Source organism: Ranitomeya imitator, chromosome 7, assembly GCF_032444005.1.
Source record: "Ranitomeya imitator isolate aRanImi1 chromosome 7, aRanImi1.pri, whole genome shotgun sequence".
In the NCBI taxonomy this organism is placed as follows: domain Eukaryota; kingdom Metazoa; phylum Chordata; class Amphibia; order Anura; family Dendrobatidae; genus Ranitomeya; species Ranitomeya imitator.
In genome coordinates, this window is record NC_091288.1 from 120,986,916 (window position 1) to 120,999,924 (window position 13,009).

Sequence of the window (13,009 nt, forward strand, 5' to 3'; positions counted from 1 at the left end):
TGCCCCAACCCTATCGTCGGGCGGTGCTCGACATGGCTCACACTCACATGTTGGGGGGGCACTTGGGGGCCAAAAAGACGTTAGAGCGCATATTACAGAGGTTCTTTTGACCTGGTGTCTACGCTGAGGTTACAAAGTACTGTGACACATGTCCTGAGTGTCAACTAACCTCACCCACCACGAACTACCGGAGTCCGTTAGTACCTCTGCCTATCATAGAAGTACCCTTTGAGCGGATAACGATGGATCTGGTGGGACCAATAGTAAAATCCGCCCGGGGCCATCAGCACATATTAGTAGTCGTAGACTACGCCACCAGGTATCCAGAGGCGATACCGCTCCGGCACACTTCGGCTAAACTAATAGCCCGTGAACTGTTTGCCATGTTTTGTCGTCTTGGGCTCCCCAAGGAGATCCTTACAGATCAGGGAACCCCTTTTATGTCTAAAGTGACTAGGGAGCTATGTAAATTGCTCCAAATTAAATAGTTGCGTACGTCAGTGTACCATCCACAAACCGATGGGTTGGTCGAGAGGTTTAATAAGACCCTCAAGGCCATGCTCAAAAAGGTGGTCGCCAAGGATGGGAAGGATTGGGATATGTTGTTGCCATATTTAATGTTCGCCATACGCGAGGTACCGCAGGCGTCCACAGGGTTCTCCCCATTTGAGCTATTGTATGGCAGGCACCCGAGGGGGCTGCTGGATGTAGCCAAAGAGACATGGGAACAGGAGCCCACTCCACATAAGAGTGTTATCGAGTATGTGGCAAGTATGCAGGATCGGATTGCAGTCGTGCAACCCATCGTAAAGGAGCATCTGTTGGATGCCCAGGCCGCTCAGAGCCGTACCTATAATAAAAGGGCCACGGTCAGGTCCTTTAAAGAAGGAGACCGGGTGTTGGTACTAGTGCCCACCCCAGAGAGTAAACTCATGGCCAAGTGGCAAGGGCCGTATGAGATACGGGGAAAGGTGGGGGAAGTGAATTACAAAGTGTACCAACCCGGGAGAAGAAAACCCGAGCAGTTGTACCATGTAAACCTGCTAAAGGCCTGGAAGGACCGAGAATGTTTGGTCACAGATGCAACTACGGTCATACAATCGGAGGTCCCTCTGGCCCTGGCCAAGGACACAGCCAGGTGTGAGGTAAAGGTCAATGATGCCCTCACAAAACAGCAGCGGCGGGAGGCCCGAGCTTTGGTACAGCAGAATATAGATGTATTCTCAGAGCTGCCGGGGCGAACCTCAGTGATTCAGCATGACATTGTCACTGAGCCCCGGGTAAAGGTGCGGATGAAACCGTACCGAGTGCCAGAAGCCCAAAGGCAAGCCATCGCGGCCGAGGTAAAGCAAATGCTTCAGTTGGGAGTCATTGAGGAGTCCCGAAGTGAGTGGGCTAGCCCCACTGTACTTATACCAAAACCTGATGGGTCATTACGCTTCTGTAATGACTTTAGGAAGTTAAATGACGTGTCAAAATTTGACCTGTATCCCATGCCACGGGTGGACGAGCTAATGGAGAGACTGGGGAAGGCCCAGTACTTCACCAAGCTGGATCTCACGAAAGGTTACTGGCAGGTTCCCTTAACAGAGTCAGCGAAGGAAAAGACTGCTTTTATAACCCCAGAGGGTCTCTTTCAATACATTGTCTTACCTTTTGGGTTACATGGGGCTCCGGCCACATTCCAGAGGCTGATGGACATTGTGTTAGCACCACATAGAGATTACGCATCGGCCTATTTAGATGACATAGTCATCTTTAGTACCGACTGGGATACCCATCTGTCCCAGGTACAAGCAGTGCTAGAGTCTCTTAGAGCCGCAGGGTTAACAGCAAACCCAAAGAAATGTGCGATAGGTCTCACGGAAGCCCGGTACTTGGGATACGTGATCGGCCGGGGGGTTATCAAACCTCAAGTGAACAAAATTGAGGCCATTCAAAACTGGCCCAAGCCCTTAAGTTCCAAACAAGTGAGGGCATTCCTTGGCATCATTGGGTATTACCGTCGGTTTATACCCAATTTTGCTGGTAAATCGGCTTCCCTAACGGACCTGTTAAAAGGGAAGAAAACGGTGATGGTCAAGTGGAATCCTCAAGCAGAGGAAGCGTTCCAGTCCCTGAAGTCGGCGTTGTGTGGACAGCCGGTCCTCATCAGCCCCGACTTCAAGAAAACCTTTATTGTGCAAACCGATGCCTCAGAGGTAGGCTTAGGAGCGGTGCTGTCGCAAGAGGTGAACGGGGATGAGCATCCAGTCACCTATTTAAGCAGGAAACTGACCCCGGCAGAGAAAAATTATAGCGTAGTGGAGAAGGAGTGCTTGGCGATCAAATGGGCCTTGGAGTCCCTACGCTACTATTTGCTCGGGCGTCAGTTTCGGTTGGTAACAGACCATTCACCCCTTGTCTGGATGAGAAATGCAAAGGAAAGGAATGCCCGAGTCACCAGATGGTTCTTGTCAATACAAAATTTCAGCTTCTCTGTGGAACATCGAGCTGGGAAATCACAGGGAAATGCAGATGCCCTGTCACGGGCACCATGTATGCTGACAAATGTTCAACCCCACAAGTCTGAACAGAGGGGGGGGTATGTGAGGCAGTGACCGGTGTCATATGCGAGGGTCGCTATGTGTCCCCCAGGATGTGCTTGGAAGCATATTAGATCCGCTGGAGTGCCCTGTGCTCACAGCAGGTTGCCTGTGAGACACAGGGAAGAATAAAAGTAAGTGTGAACTGGGTCAAGTTATTTGTCCCAGAATTTATTCAGGAAAACCTGGTATGGGCTTTTATTTTGAAACGGACTGCAGGATGGTAGTGGGGCCGGTCCGTTTCCTCCAGCCCAGATCTTATAGTGGCCCATGGCCATAGAATCTGGAGGATAGAAAAAAAAAACCAGCAAGAGAGTTTGGGTGTGTCAGTCTGGTCTGGGAGTCAGACCTAGGAGGAGGCTTGTGCAGAGCTCCTTCCGTGTGGAGAAACACGGGCCAGGCAGAGCCTGAAAAGCCAGACAACCCCAGCGTACACGGGGGGTGTAATACGCTCACGGCAGCGGACTGTGGACTGTTGTTATGTTTTCCCGGCTGCATACCGAAGGACTTATTTGCTTTCTTTCCCGGTTTGTGAGTATGCTATGAAATAAACAAGACTTTGTTTGAACTTTATATGGGTCACTGCCTATTCACTGCACAGCAAGGACATCGCTACATCACACTGAGTACTTGCAACAAGAAACTCAGTCATGGCTGGGCAGTGTACATCTTGAGGCAGGCAAGGTAGTCAGTGATAACGGAAGGAATTTTATGGTTGCCATAGCCATTTCAGAACTGAAACACATACCTTGCCTGTCTCACACCTTAAACCTGGTGGTGCAGTGCTTCCTCAAAAAATACCCTGATTTACCAGCCCTGCTCCTGAAGGTGCGCAGACTTTGCTCACACATCCGCCGTTCGCCCATACACTCCAGCCTTATGCTGAACCATCAGCGATCGCTGAAGCTTCCCCAGCACCGACTGATAATCAACATTGCAACAAGGTGGAACTCCACACTGCACATGCTTCAGAGGCTGTGCGAACAGAGGCGTGCTGTCATGTATTTGTGGGAGGATACACATACACGGGCAGGCAATTGGATGGCAGACATGGAGTTGTCTGGTGTGCAGTGGTCGAAGCTCCAAGACCTCTGTCAAGTCCTTCAGTGTTTTGAGGAATGCACATGGCTGGTCAGTGTAGACAACGCCATCATAAGCAGGAGCATCCCACTAATGCGTCTGCTGATGCAAAGTTTGACACACATCAAGGAGCAGGCGTCTGCGGCTGAGGGGGAGGAAAGCGTTGATGACAGTCAGCCATTGTCTGCTCAGGGAAATCTCCGGGACAAGGTGGCGGATGAAGAGGAGAAGGAGGATGATGGGGATGAATATTTATGGGAGGAGGATGCTTCTCAGGGGGCAATAGAAACTGGTGGCATTGCAAGGTCAGGTACAGGGTTTTTGCGGGCCACAAGTGATGTAGATTTTCAAGAAAGTACTCCTCAACCCAGCACAAGCAGTGAATTGACACCTGGAACATTGGCCCACATGGCAGGGTATGCCTTGCGTATCCTAAAACGGGACCCACGCATTATCAAAATGATGACCGATGACGATTACTGGTTGGCCTGCCTCCTGGATCCATGATACAAAGGAAAATTACAAAATATCATGCCACATGAGAACCTTGAGCAAATATTGGCTACCAAACAAGCAACAGTAAAAAGAAAGCATTTGCACTACTAAAGCAGGATGGCACCATTGAAGCTCTAAAAAACTATAGGGAGAAAAATACTTTATCTAAAAAACTAATTAAAGCTGCCAAAAAGGAAACAGAGAAGCACATTGCTAAGGAGAGTAAAACTAATCCCAAACTGTTCTTCAACTATATCAATAGTAAAAGAATAAAAACTGAAAATGTAGGCCCCTTAAAAAATAGTGAGGAAAGAATGGTTGTAGATGACGAGGAAAAAGCTAACATATTAAACACCTTCTTCTTCACGGTATTCACGGTGGAAAATGAAATGCTAGGTGAAATCCCAAGAAACAATGAAAACCCTATATTAAGGGTCACCAATCTAACCCAAGAAGAGGTGCGAAACCGGCTAAATAAGATTAAAATAGATAAATCTCCGGGGCCGGATGGCATACACCCACGAGTACTAAGAGAACTAAGTAATGTAATAGATAAACCATTATTTCTTATTTTTAGGGACTCTATAGCGACAGGGTCTGTTCCGCAGGACTGGCGCATAGCAAATGTGGTGCCAATATTCAAAAAGGGCTCTAAAAGTGAACCTGGAAATTATAGGCCAGTAAGTCTAACCTCTATTGTTGGTAAAATATTTGAAGGGTTTCTGAAGGATGTTATTTTGGATTATCTCAATGAGAATAACTGTTTAACTCCATATCAGCATGGGTTTATGAGAAATCGCTCCTGTCAAACCAATCTAATCAGTTTTTATGAAGAGGTAAGCTATAGGCTGGACCACGGTGAGTCATTGGACGTGGTATATCTCGATTTTTCCAAAGTTTTTGATACCGTGCCGCACAAGAGGTTGGTACACAAAATGAGAATGCTTGGTCTGGGGGAAAATGTGTGTAAATGGGTTAGTAACTGGCTTAGTGATAGAAAGCAGAGGGTGGTTATAAATGGTATAGTCTCTAACTGGGTCGCTGTGACCAGTGGGGTACCGCAGGGGTCAGTATTGGGACCTGTTCTCTTCAACATATTCATTAATGATCTGGTAGAAGGTTTACACAGTAAAATATCGATATTTGCAGATGATACAAAACTATATAAAGCAGTTACAACAAGAGAAGATAGTATTCTGCTACAGATGGATCTGGATAAGTTGGAAACTTGGGCTGAAAGGTGGCAGATGAGGTTTAACAATGATAAATGTAAGGTTATACACATGGGAAGAAGGAATCAATATCACCATTACACACTGAACGGGAAACCACTGGGTAAATCTGACAGGGAGAAGGACTTGGGGATCCTAGTTAATGATAAACTTACCTGGAGCAGCCAGTGCCAGGCAGCAGCTGCCAAGGCAAACAGGATCATGGGGTGCATTAAAAGAGGTCTGGATACACATGATGAGAGCATTATACTGCCTCTGTACAAATCCCTAGTTAGACCGCACATGGAGTACTGTGTCCAGTTCTGGGCACCGGTGCTCAGGAAGGATATAATGGAACTAGAGAGAGTACAAAGGAGGGCAACAAAATTAATAAAGGGGATGGGAGAACTACAATACCCAGATAGATTAGCGAAATTAGGATTATTTAGTCTAGAAAAAAGACGACTGAGGGGCGATCTAATAACCATGTATAAGTATATAAGGGGACAATACAAATATCTAGCTGAGGATCTGTTTATACCAAGGAAGGTGACGGGCACAAGGGGGCATTCTTTGCGTCTGGAGGAGAGAAGGTTTTTCCACCAACATAGAAGAGGATTCTTTACTGTTAGGGCAGTGAGAATCTGGAATTGCTTGCCTGAGGAGGTGGTGATGGCGAACTCAGTCGAGGGGTTCAAGAGAGGCCTGGATGTCTTCCTGGAGCAGAACAATATTGTATCATACAATTATTAGGTTCTTTAGAAGGACGAAGATCTAGGGATTTATTATGATGGAATATAGGCTGAACTGGATGGACAAATGTCTTTTTTCGGCCTTACTAACTATGTTACTATGTTACTATGTAACTCTTGTAGACCGTTTGGTTCAGGCATTCCGAGCACACAGCAGCGTTGATGGTTCACACACGAGCTGTTGGGGCAACATGGCAGAGGTGTTAGAGGTGCACAAATCCGAAGTGGCATTGGACAGAGGGGATTTATGACCAGGTTGTGGAGTAATTTTGCAATGACCACAGACACGACAGGTACTGCTGCATCTTTAATAAATAATAATAATAATCTTGATTTTTATATAGCGCTAACATATTCCGCAGCGCTTTACAGGTTGCACACATTATCATCACTGTCCCCGTTGGGGCTCACAATCTAAATTCCCTATCAGTATGTCTTTGGAATGTGGGAGGAAACCGGAGTACCCGCAGGAAACACACGCAAACACGGAGAGAACATACAAACTCTTTGCAGATATTGTCCTTGGTGGGGCTTGAACCCAGGACTCCAGCGCTGCAAGGCTGCTGTGCTAACCACTGCGCCCCGTGCTGCATCGATTCAAAGTGACCGGAGACAGCATTTGTCCAGTATGGTTACCAACTATTTTTCCGCCAATATCGATGTTCTCCCTTACAGGTCATTCCCTGTTGTGAATTCTGTGGTCAAGCTCCCTCCTGTGGTCATGAGTGGTACTGCAGCTGGTTATGTCTATGAGCTTCCTCTGGTGGATATGAGTGGGGCTGCGGCTTCTGAGTTTCCTTCCTCAGGTGACGAGGTTAAGTCGTTAGGTGCTGCTCTATTTGACTCCACCCAGTTCTTTGTTCCTGGCCTCCAGTCAATGTTCCAGTATTGGTCTTGCTCTCTCCTGGATCGTTCTTGTGGCCTGTCTACCCTGCATAAGCTAAGTTTTGCTGGTGTTACTTTTGTTTGCTAGTTTTTCTGTCCAGCTTGCTATATTGGTTTTTCTTGCTTGCTGGAAGCTCTGAGACGCAGAGAGAGCACCTCCGTACCGTTAGTCGGTGCGGAGGGTCTTTTTGCGCCCTCTGCGTGGTTGTTTGTAGGTTTTTGTGCTGACCGCAAAGTTATCTTTCCTATCCTCGGTCTATTCAGTAAGTCGGACCTAACTTTGCTAAAATCTATTTCATCTCTGTGTTTGTATTTTCATCTTTACTCACAGTCATTATATGTGGGGGGCTGCCTTTTCCTTTGGGGACTTTCTCTGAGGCAAGGTAGGCTTATCTTTCTATCTTCAGGGCTAGCTTGTCATGATTCCAATGGCAGGGAATCACAAAAGGACAAGCACCAACGAGCCGTAGGGTGATGGAACCTGAGCTGACCGCGACCCTAAACATGAACACACAAATAACAATAGCCGGGGAATGTGCCTACGTTGATCCTAGACGTCTCGCACCAGCCGAAGATCTAACTTCCCCTATTAGAAGAAACACAGACCTCTCTTGCCTCCAGAGAAATACCCCACAGAAATAGCAGCCCCCCACATATAATGACGGTGAAACGAGAGGAAGGCACATACACAGTATGAAAACAGATTCAGCAAAATGAGGCCCGCTAAAACTAGATAGCAGAGGATACAAAAGTAAACTGCGCGGTCAGCAAAAAACCCTTCAAAAAACCATCCTGCAATTACTTGAACTCATGTTCCAACTCATGGAACATGAGGAGCAATTACAGCCCACTAGAGCAACCAGCAGCAAAGAAACAATTATATGCAAGCTGGACAAGACAAAAATAAAGCAAAACGTGGAACAAGAAAATCAAAAACTTAGCTTGTCCTGAAGATTACTGAAGCCAGAAGCTGAGGTAACAAAACACTCTGATAACCTTGATAGCCGGCGGGGAAATGACAAGAAAGCCCGGTTAAATAGGAAACTCCCAAATCCTAATAGAACAGGTGGATACCAGAGACAGCAGAACACAAATCACCCAGTACCATCAGTAACCACCAGAGGGAGCCCAAAAACAGAACTCACAACAGTACCCCCCCCCTTGAGGAGGGGTCACCGAACCCTCACGAGAACCACCAGGGCGACCAGGATGAGCCCTATGAAAAGCGCGGACCAAATCATCAGCATGAACATCAGAGGCAACCACCCAAGAATTATCCTCCTGACCATAACCCTTCCACTTGACCAAATATTGGAGTTTCCGTCTGGAAACACGAGAATCCAAGATCTTCTCTACAACATACTCCAATTCTCCCTCCACCAGCACCGGAGCAGGAGGCTCAAGCGAAGGAACAACAGGTACCTCATACCTCCGCAACAACGACCGATGGAACACATTATGAATAGCAAACGATGCCGGGAGATCCAAACGAAACGACACAGGGTTAAGAATTTCCAAGATCCTATAAGGACCGATGAACCGAGGCTTGAACTTAGGAGAAGAGACCTTCATAGGAACAAAACGAGAAGACAACCACACCAAGTCCCCAACACGAAGTCGAGGACCCACGCGGCGACGGCGATTAGCAAACTGCTGAGCCTTCTCCTGGGACAACTTCAAATTGTCCACCACATGACTCCAAATCCGATGCAACCCATCAACCACCATGTCCACTCCAGGACAATCAGAAGGCTCCACCTGACCAGAGGAAAAACGAGGATGAAACCCCGAATTACAAAAGAAAGGAGAAACCAAGGTAGCAGAACTAGCCCGATTATTAAGGGCAAACTCGGCCAGCTGCAAAAAGGTAACCCAGTCATCCTGATCAGCAGAAACAAAACACCTCAAATAAGTTTCCAAGGTCTGATTAGTTCGCTCCGTCTGGCCATTCGTCTGAGGATGGAATGCAGACGAAAAGGACAAATCAATGCCCATCTTAGCACAGAACGTCCGCCAAAATCTAGACACAAACTGGGATCCCCTGTCAGAAACGATGTTCTCCGGAATCCCATGCAAACGAACCACGTTCTGGAAAAACAGAGGGACCAACTCAGAGGAGGAAGGCAACGTAGGCAAGGGTACAAGATGAACCATTTTAGAAAAGCGGTCACACACAACCCAGATGACAGACATTTTTTGAGAGACAGGGAGATCCGAAATAAAGTCCATGGAAATGTGCATCCAAGGCCTCTTCGGGATAGGCAAAGGTGACAACAATCCACTGGCTCGAGAACAGCAAGGCTTAGCCCGAGCACAAACCTCACAAGACTGCACAAAAGAACGCACATCCCTCGACAAGGAAGGCCACCAAAAAGACCTGGCCACCAAGTCTCTAGTACCAAATATTCCAGGATGACCTGCCAACGCAGAAGAATGGACCTCGGAGATGACTCTACTGGTCCAACTATCCGGAACAAACAGTCTCTCAGGCGGACAACGATCAGGTTTACCCGCCTGAAACTCCTGCAAAGCACGTCGCAAGTCTGGGAAGACGGCCGACAAAATCACCCCATCCCTAAGGATACCAGTGGGCTCAGAATTTCCAGGGGAGTCAGGCACAAAACTCCTAGAAAGAGCATCCGCCTTCACATTCTTTGAACCTGGCAGGTGTGAAACCACAAAATTGAAACGAGAGAAAAACAGTGACCAACGAGCCTGTCTAGGATTCAGACGCCTGGCAGACTCAAGGTAAATCAGATGTTTGTGATCAGTCAAGACCACCACACGATGTCTAGCACCCTCCAGCCAATGACGCCACTCCTCAAATGCCCACTTCATGGCCAAAAGTTCCCGATTACCCACATCATAATTCCGCTCAGCGGGCGAAAATTTTCTAGAAAAGAACGCACATGGCTTCATCACCGAGCAATCGGAGCTTCTCTGTGACAAAACCGCCCCCGCTCCAATCTCGGAAGCATCAACCTCAACTTGGAAAGGAAGCGAAACATCAGGCTGACGCAACACAGGAGCAGAAGAAAACCGGCGTTTAAGTTCCTGAAAGGCCTCCACAGCCGCAGGAGACCAATCAGCAACATCAGCACCCTTCTTAGTCAAATCCGTCAAAGGCTTAACAACACTAGAAAAATTAGTTATAAAACGACGATAGAAATTAGCAAAGCCCAAGAACTTCTGCAGACTCTTAAGAGATGCAGGCTGCGTCCAGGCACAAATAGCCCAAACCTTGACGGGATCCATCTCAATAGTAGAAGGGGAAAAAATATACCCCAAGAAAGAAATCTTCTGGACTCCAAAGAGACACTTTGAGCCCTTTACAAACAAGGAATTAGCCCGCAGGACCTGAAACACCTTCCTGACCTGCTGAACATGAGACTCCCAGTCATCAGAAAAAAACAAAATATCATCCAAATACACAATCATAAATTTATCCAGATATTCACGGAAAATATCGTGCATAAAGGACTGGAAGACTGAAGGAGCATTAGAAAGTCCGAAAAGCATTACCAAATACTCAAAATGGCCCTCAGGCGTATTAAATGCGGTTTTCCACTCATCACCTTGCTTTATTCGTATAAGATTATACGCACAACGAAGATCAATCTTAGTGAACCATTTAGCCCCCTTAATGCGAGCAAACAAATCAGTCAACAAAGGCAAAGGATACTGATATTTTACGGTAATCTTATTCAAAAGACGATAATCTATACAAGGCCTCAAGGACCCATCTTTTTTGGCCACGAAAAAAAAAACCTGCTCCCAAAGGGGACGAAGATGGACGGATATGTCCCTTTTCCAAGGACTCCTTAACATAATACCGCATAGCAGTATGCTCTGGCACTGACAGATTGAACAAACGACCTTTAGGAAATTTACTACCAGGAATTAAATTTATAGCACAATCGCAATCCCTGTGAGGAGGAAGCGAACTGAGCTTAGGCTCCTCAAAAACATCCCGATAATCAGACAAAAATACAGGAACCTCAGAAGGAGTAGATGAAGCGATAGAAATCGGAGGTGCATCATCATGAACCCCCTGACATCCCCAGCTTAACACAGACATAGTTTTCCAGTCAAGGACTGGATTATGAGTTTGTAACCATGGCAGACCAAGTACTAGAGCATCATGTAAATTATACAATACCAGGAAGCGAATCACCTCCTGATGAACGGGAGTCATACGCATGGTCACTTGTGTCCAGTACTGAGGTTTATTCATAGCTAAAGGTGTAGAGTCAATTCCCTTCAAAGGAATAGGGACTTCCAGAGGCTCAAGACTAAACCCACATCGCTTGGCAAATGACCAATCCATAAGACTCAGGGCAGCGCCTGAATCTACATAGGCATCGACGGAAATGGATGATAATGAGCAAATCAGAGTCACAGACAGAATGAACTTAGACTGTAACGTACTAATGGCAACAGACTTATCAACCTTTTTTGTGCGTTTAGAGCATGCTGATATAACATGAGCTGAATCACCACAATAAAAGCACAACCCATTTTTCCGCCTATAGTTTTGCCGTTCACTTCTAGACAGAACTCTATCACATTGCTTTGTCTCAAGTGCCTGTTCAGAAGACACCGCCAAATGGTGCACAGGTTTGCGCTCCCGTAAACGCCGATCAATCTGAATAGCCATAGTCATAGACTCATTCAGACCCGTAGGCGCAGGGAACCCCACCATAACATCTTTAATGGCCTCAGAAAGGCCATCTCTGAACTTTGCAGCCAGGGCGCACTCATTCCACTGAGTAAGCACTGACCATTTCTGAAATTTTTGACAATATATTTCTGCTTCATCTTGCCCCTGAGAGAGAGCTAATAAAGCTTTTTCAGCCTGAATCTCCTGGTTAGGTTCCTCATAGAACAAACCCAATGCCAGAAAAAACACATCCACATTAAGCAACGCAGGATCCCCTGGTGCCAATGCAAATGCCCAATTTTGAGGTTCACCCCGCAGGAAAGATATAATAATCTTAACCTGCTGAGCAGGGTCTCCAGAAGAGCGAGATTTCAAAGAAAGGAACAGCTTGCAATTGTTCCTAAAATTCAGAAAACTAGATCTATCTCCAGCAAAGAACTCTGGAATAGGAATTCTAGGTTCAGACATAGGAGCATGTACAACAAAATCTTGTATATTTTGAACCTTAGCAGCAAGATTATTCAAGCTGGAAGCTAAACTCTGGACGTCCATGATAAACAGCTAAGGTCAGAGCCATTCAAGGATTAAGAGGAGGAAAAAAAAAAAAATCAGCCAGGTAGCAATTAAGGCTAGGCAGCAACCTCAGAGGAGAGAGAAAAAAAAAAAAACTTCCTCAGACTACTTTTCCTCCTACTTCAGCCCAAACATTTTGGCCGGCTATACTGTCATGATTCCAATGGCAGGGAATCACAAAAGGACAAGCACCAACGAGCTCTAGGGTGATGGAACCTGAGCTGACCGCGACCCTAAACCTGAACACACAAATAACAATAGCCGGGGAACGTGCCTACGTTGATCCTAGACGTCTCGCACCAGCCGAAGATCTAACTTCCCCTATTAGAAGAAACACAGACCTCTCTTGCCTCCAGAGAAATACCCCACAGAAATAGCAGCCCCCCACATATAATGACGGTGAAACGAGAGGAAGGCACATACACCGTATGAAAACAGATTCAGCAAAATGAGGCCCGCTAAAACTAGATAGCAGAGGATACAAAAGTAAACTGCGCGGTCAGCAAAAAACCCTTCAAAAAACCATCCTGCAATTACTTGAACTCATGTTCCAACTCATGGAACATGAGGAGCAATTACAGCCCACTAGAGCAACCAGCAGCAAAGAAACAATTATATGCAAGCTGGACAAGACAAAAATAAAGCAAAACGTGGAACAAGAAAATCAAAAACTTAGCTTGTCCTGAAGATTACTGAAGCCAGAAGCTGAGGTAACAAAACACTCTGATAACCTTGATAGCCGGCGGGGAAATGACAAGAAAGCCCGGT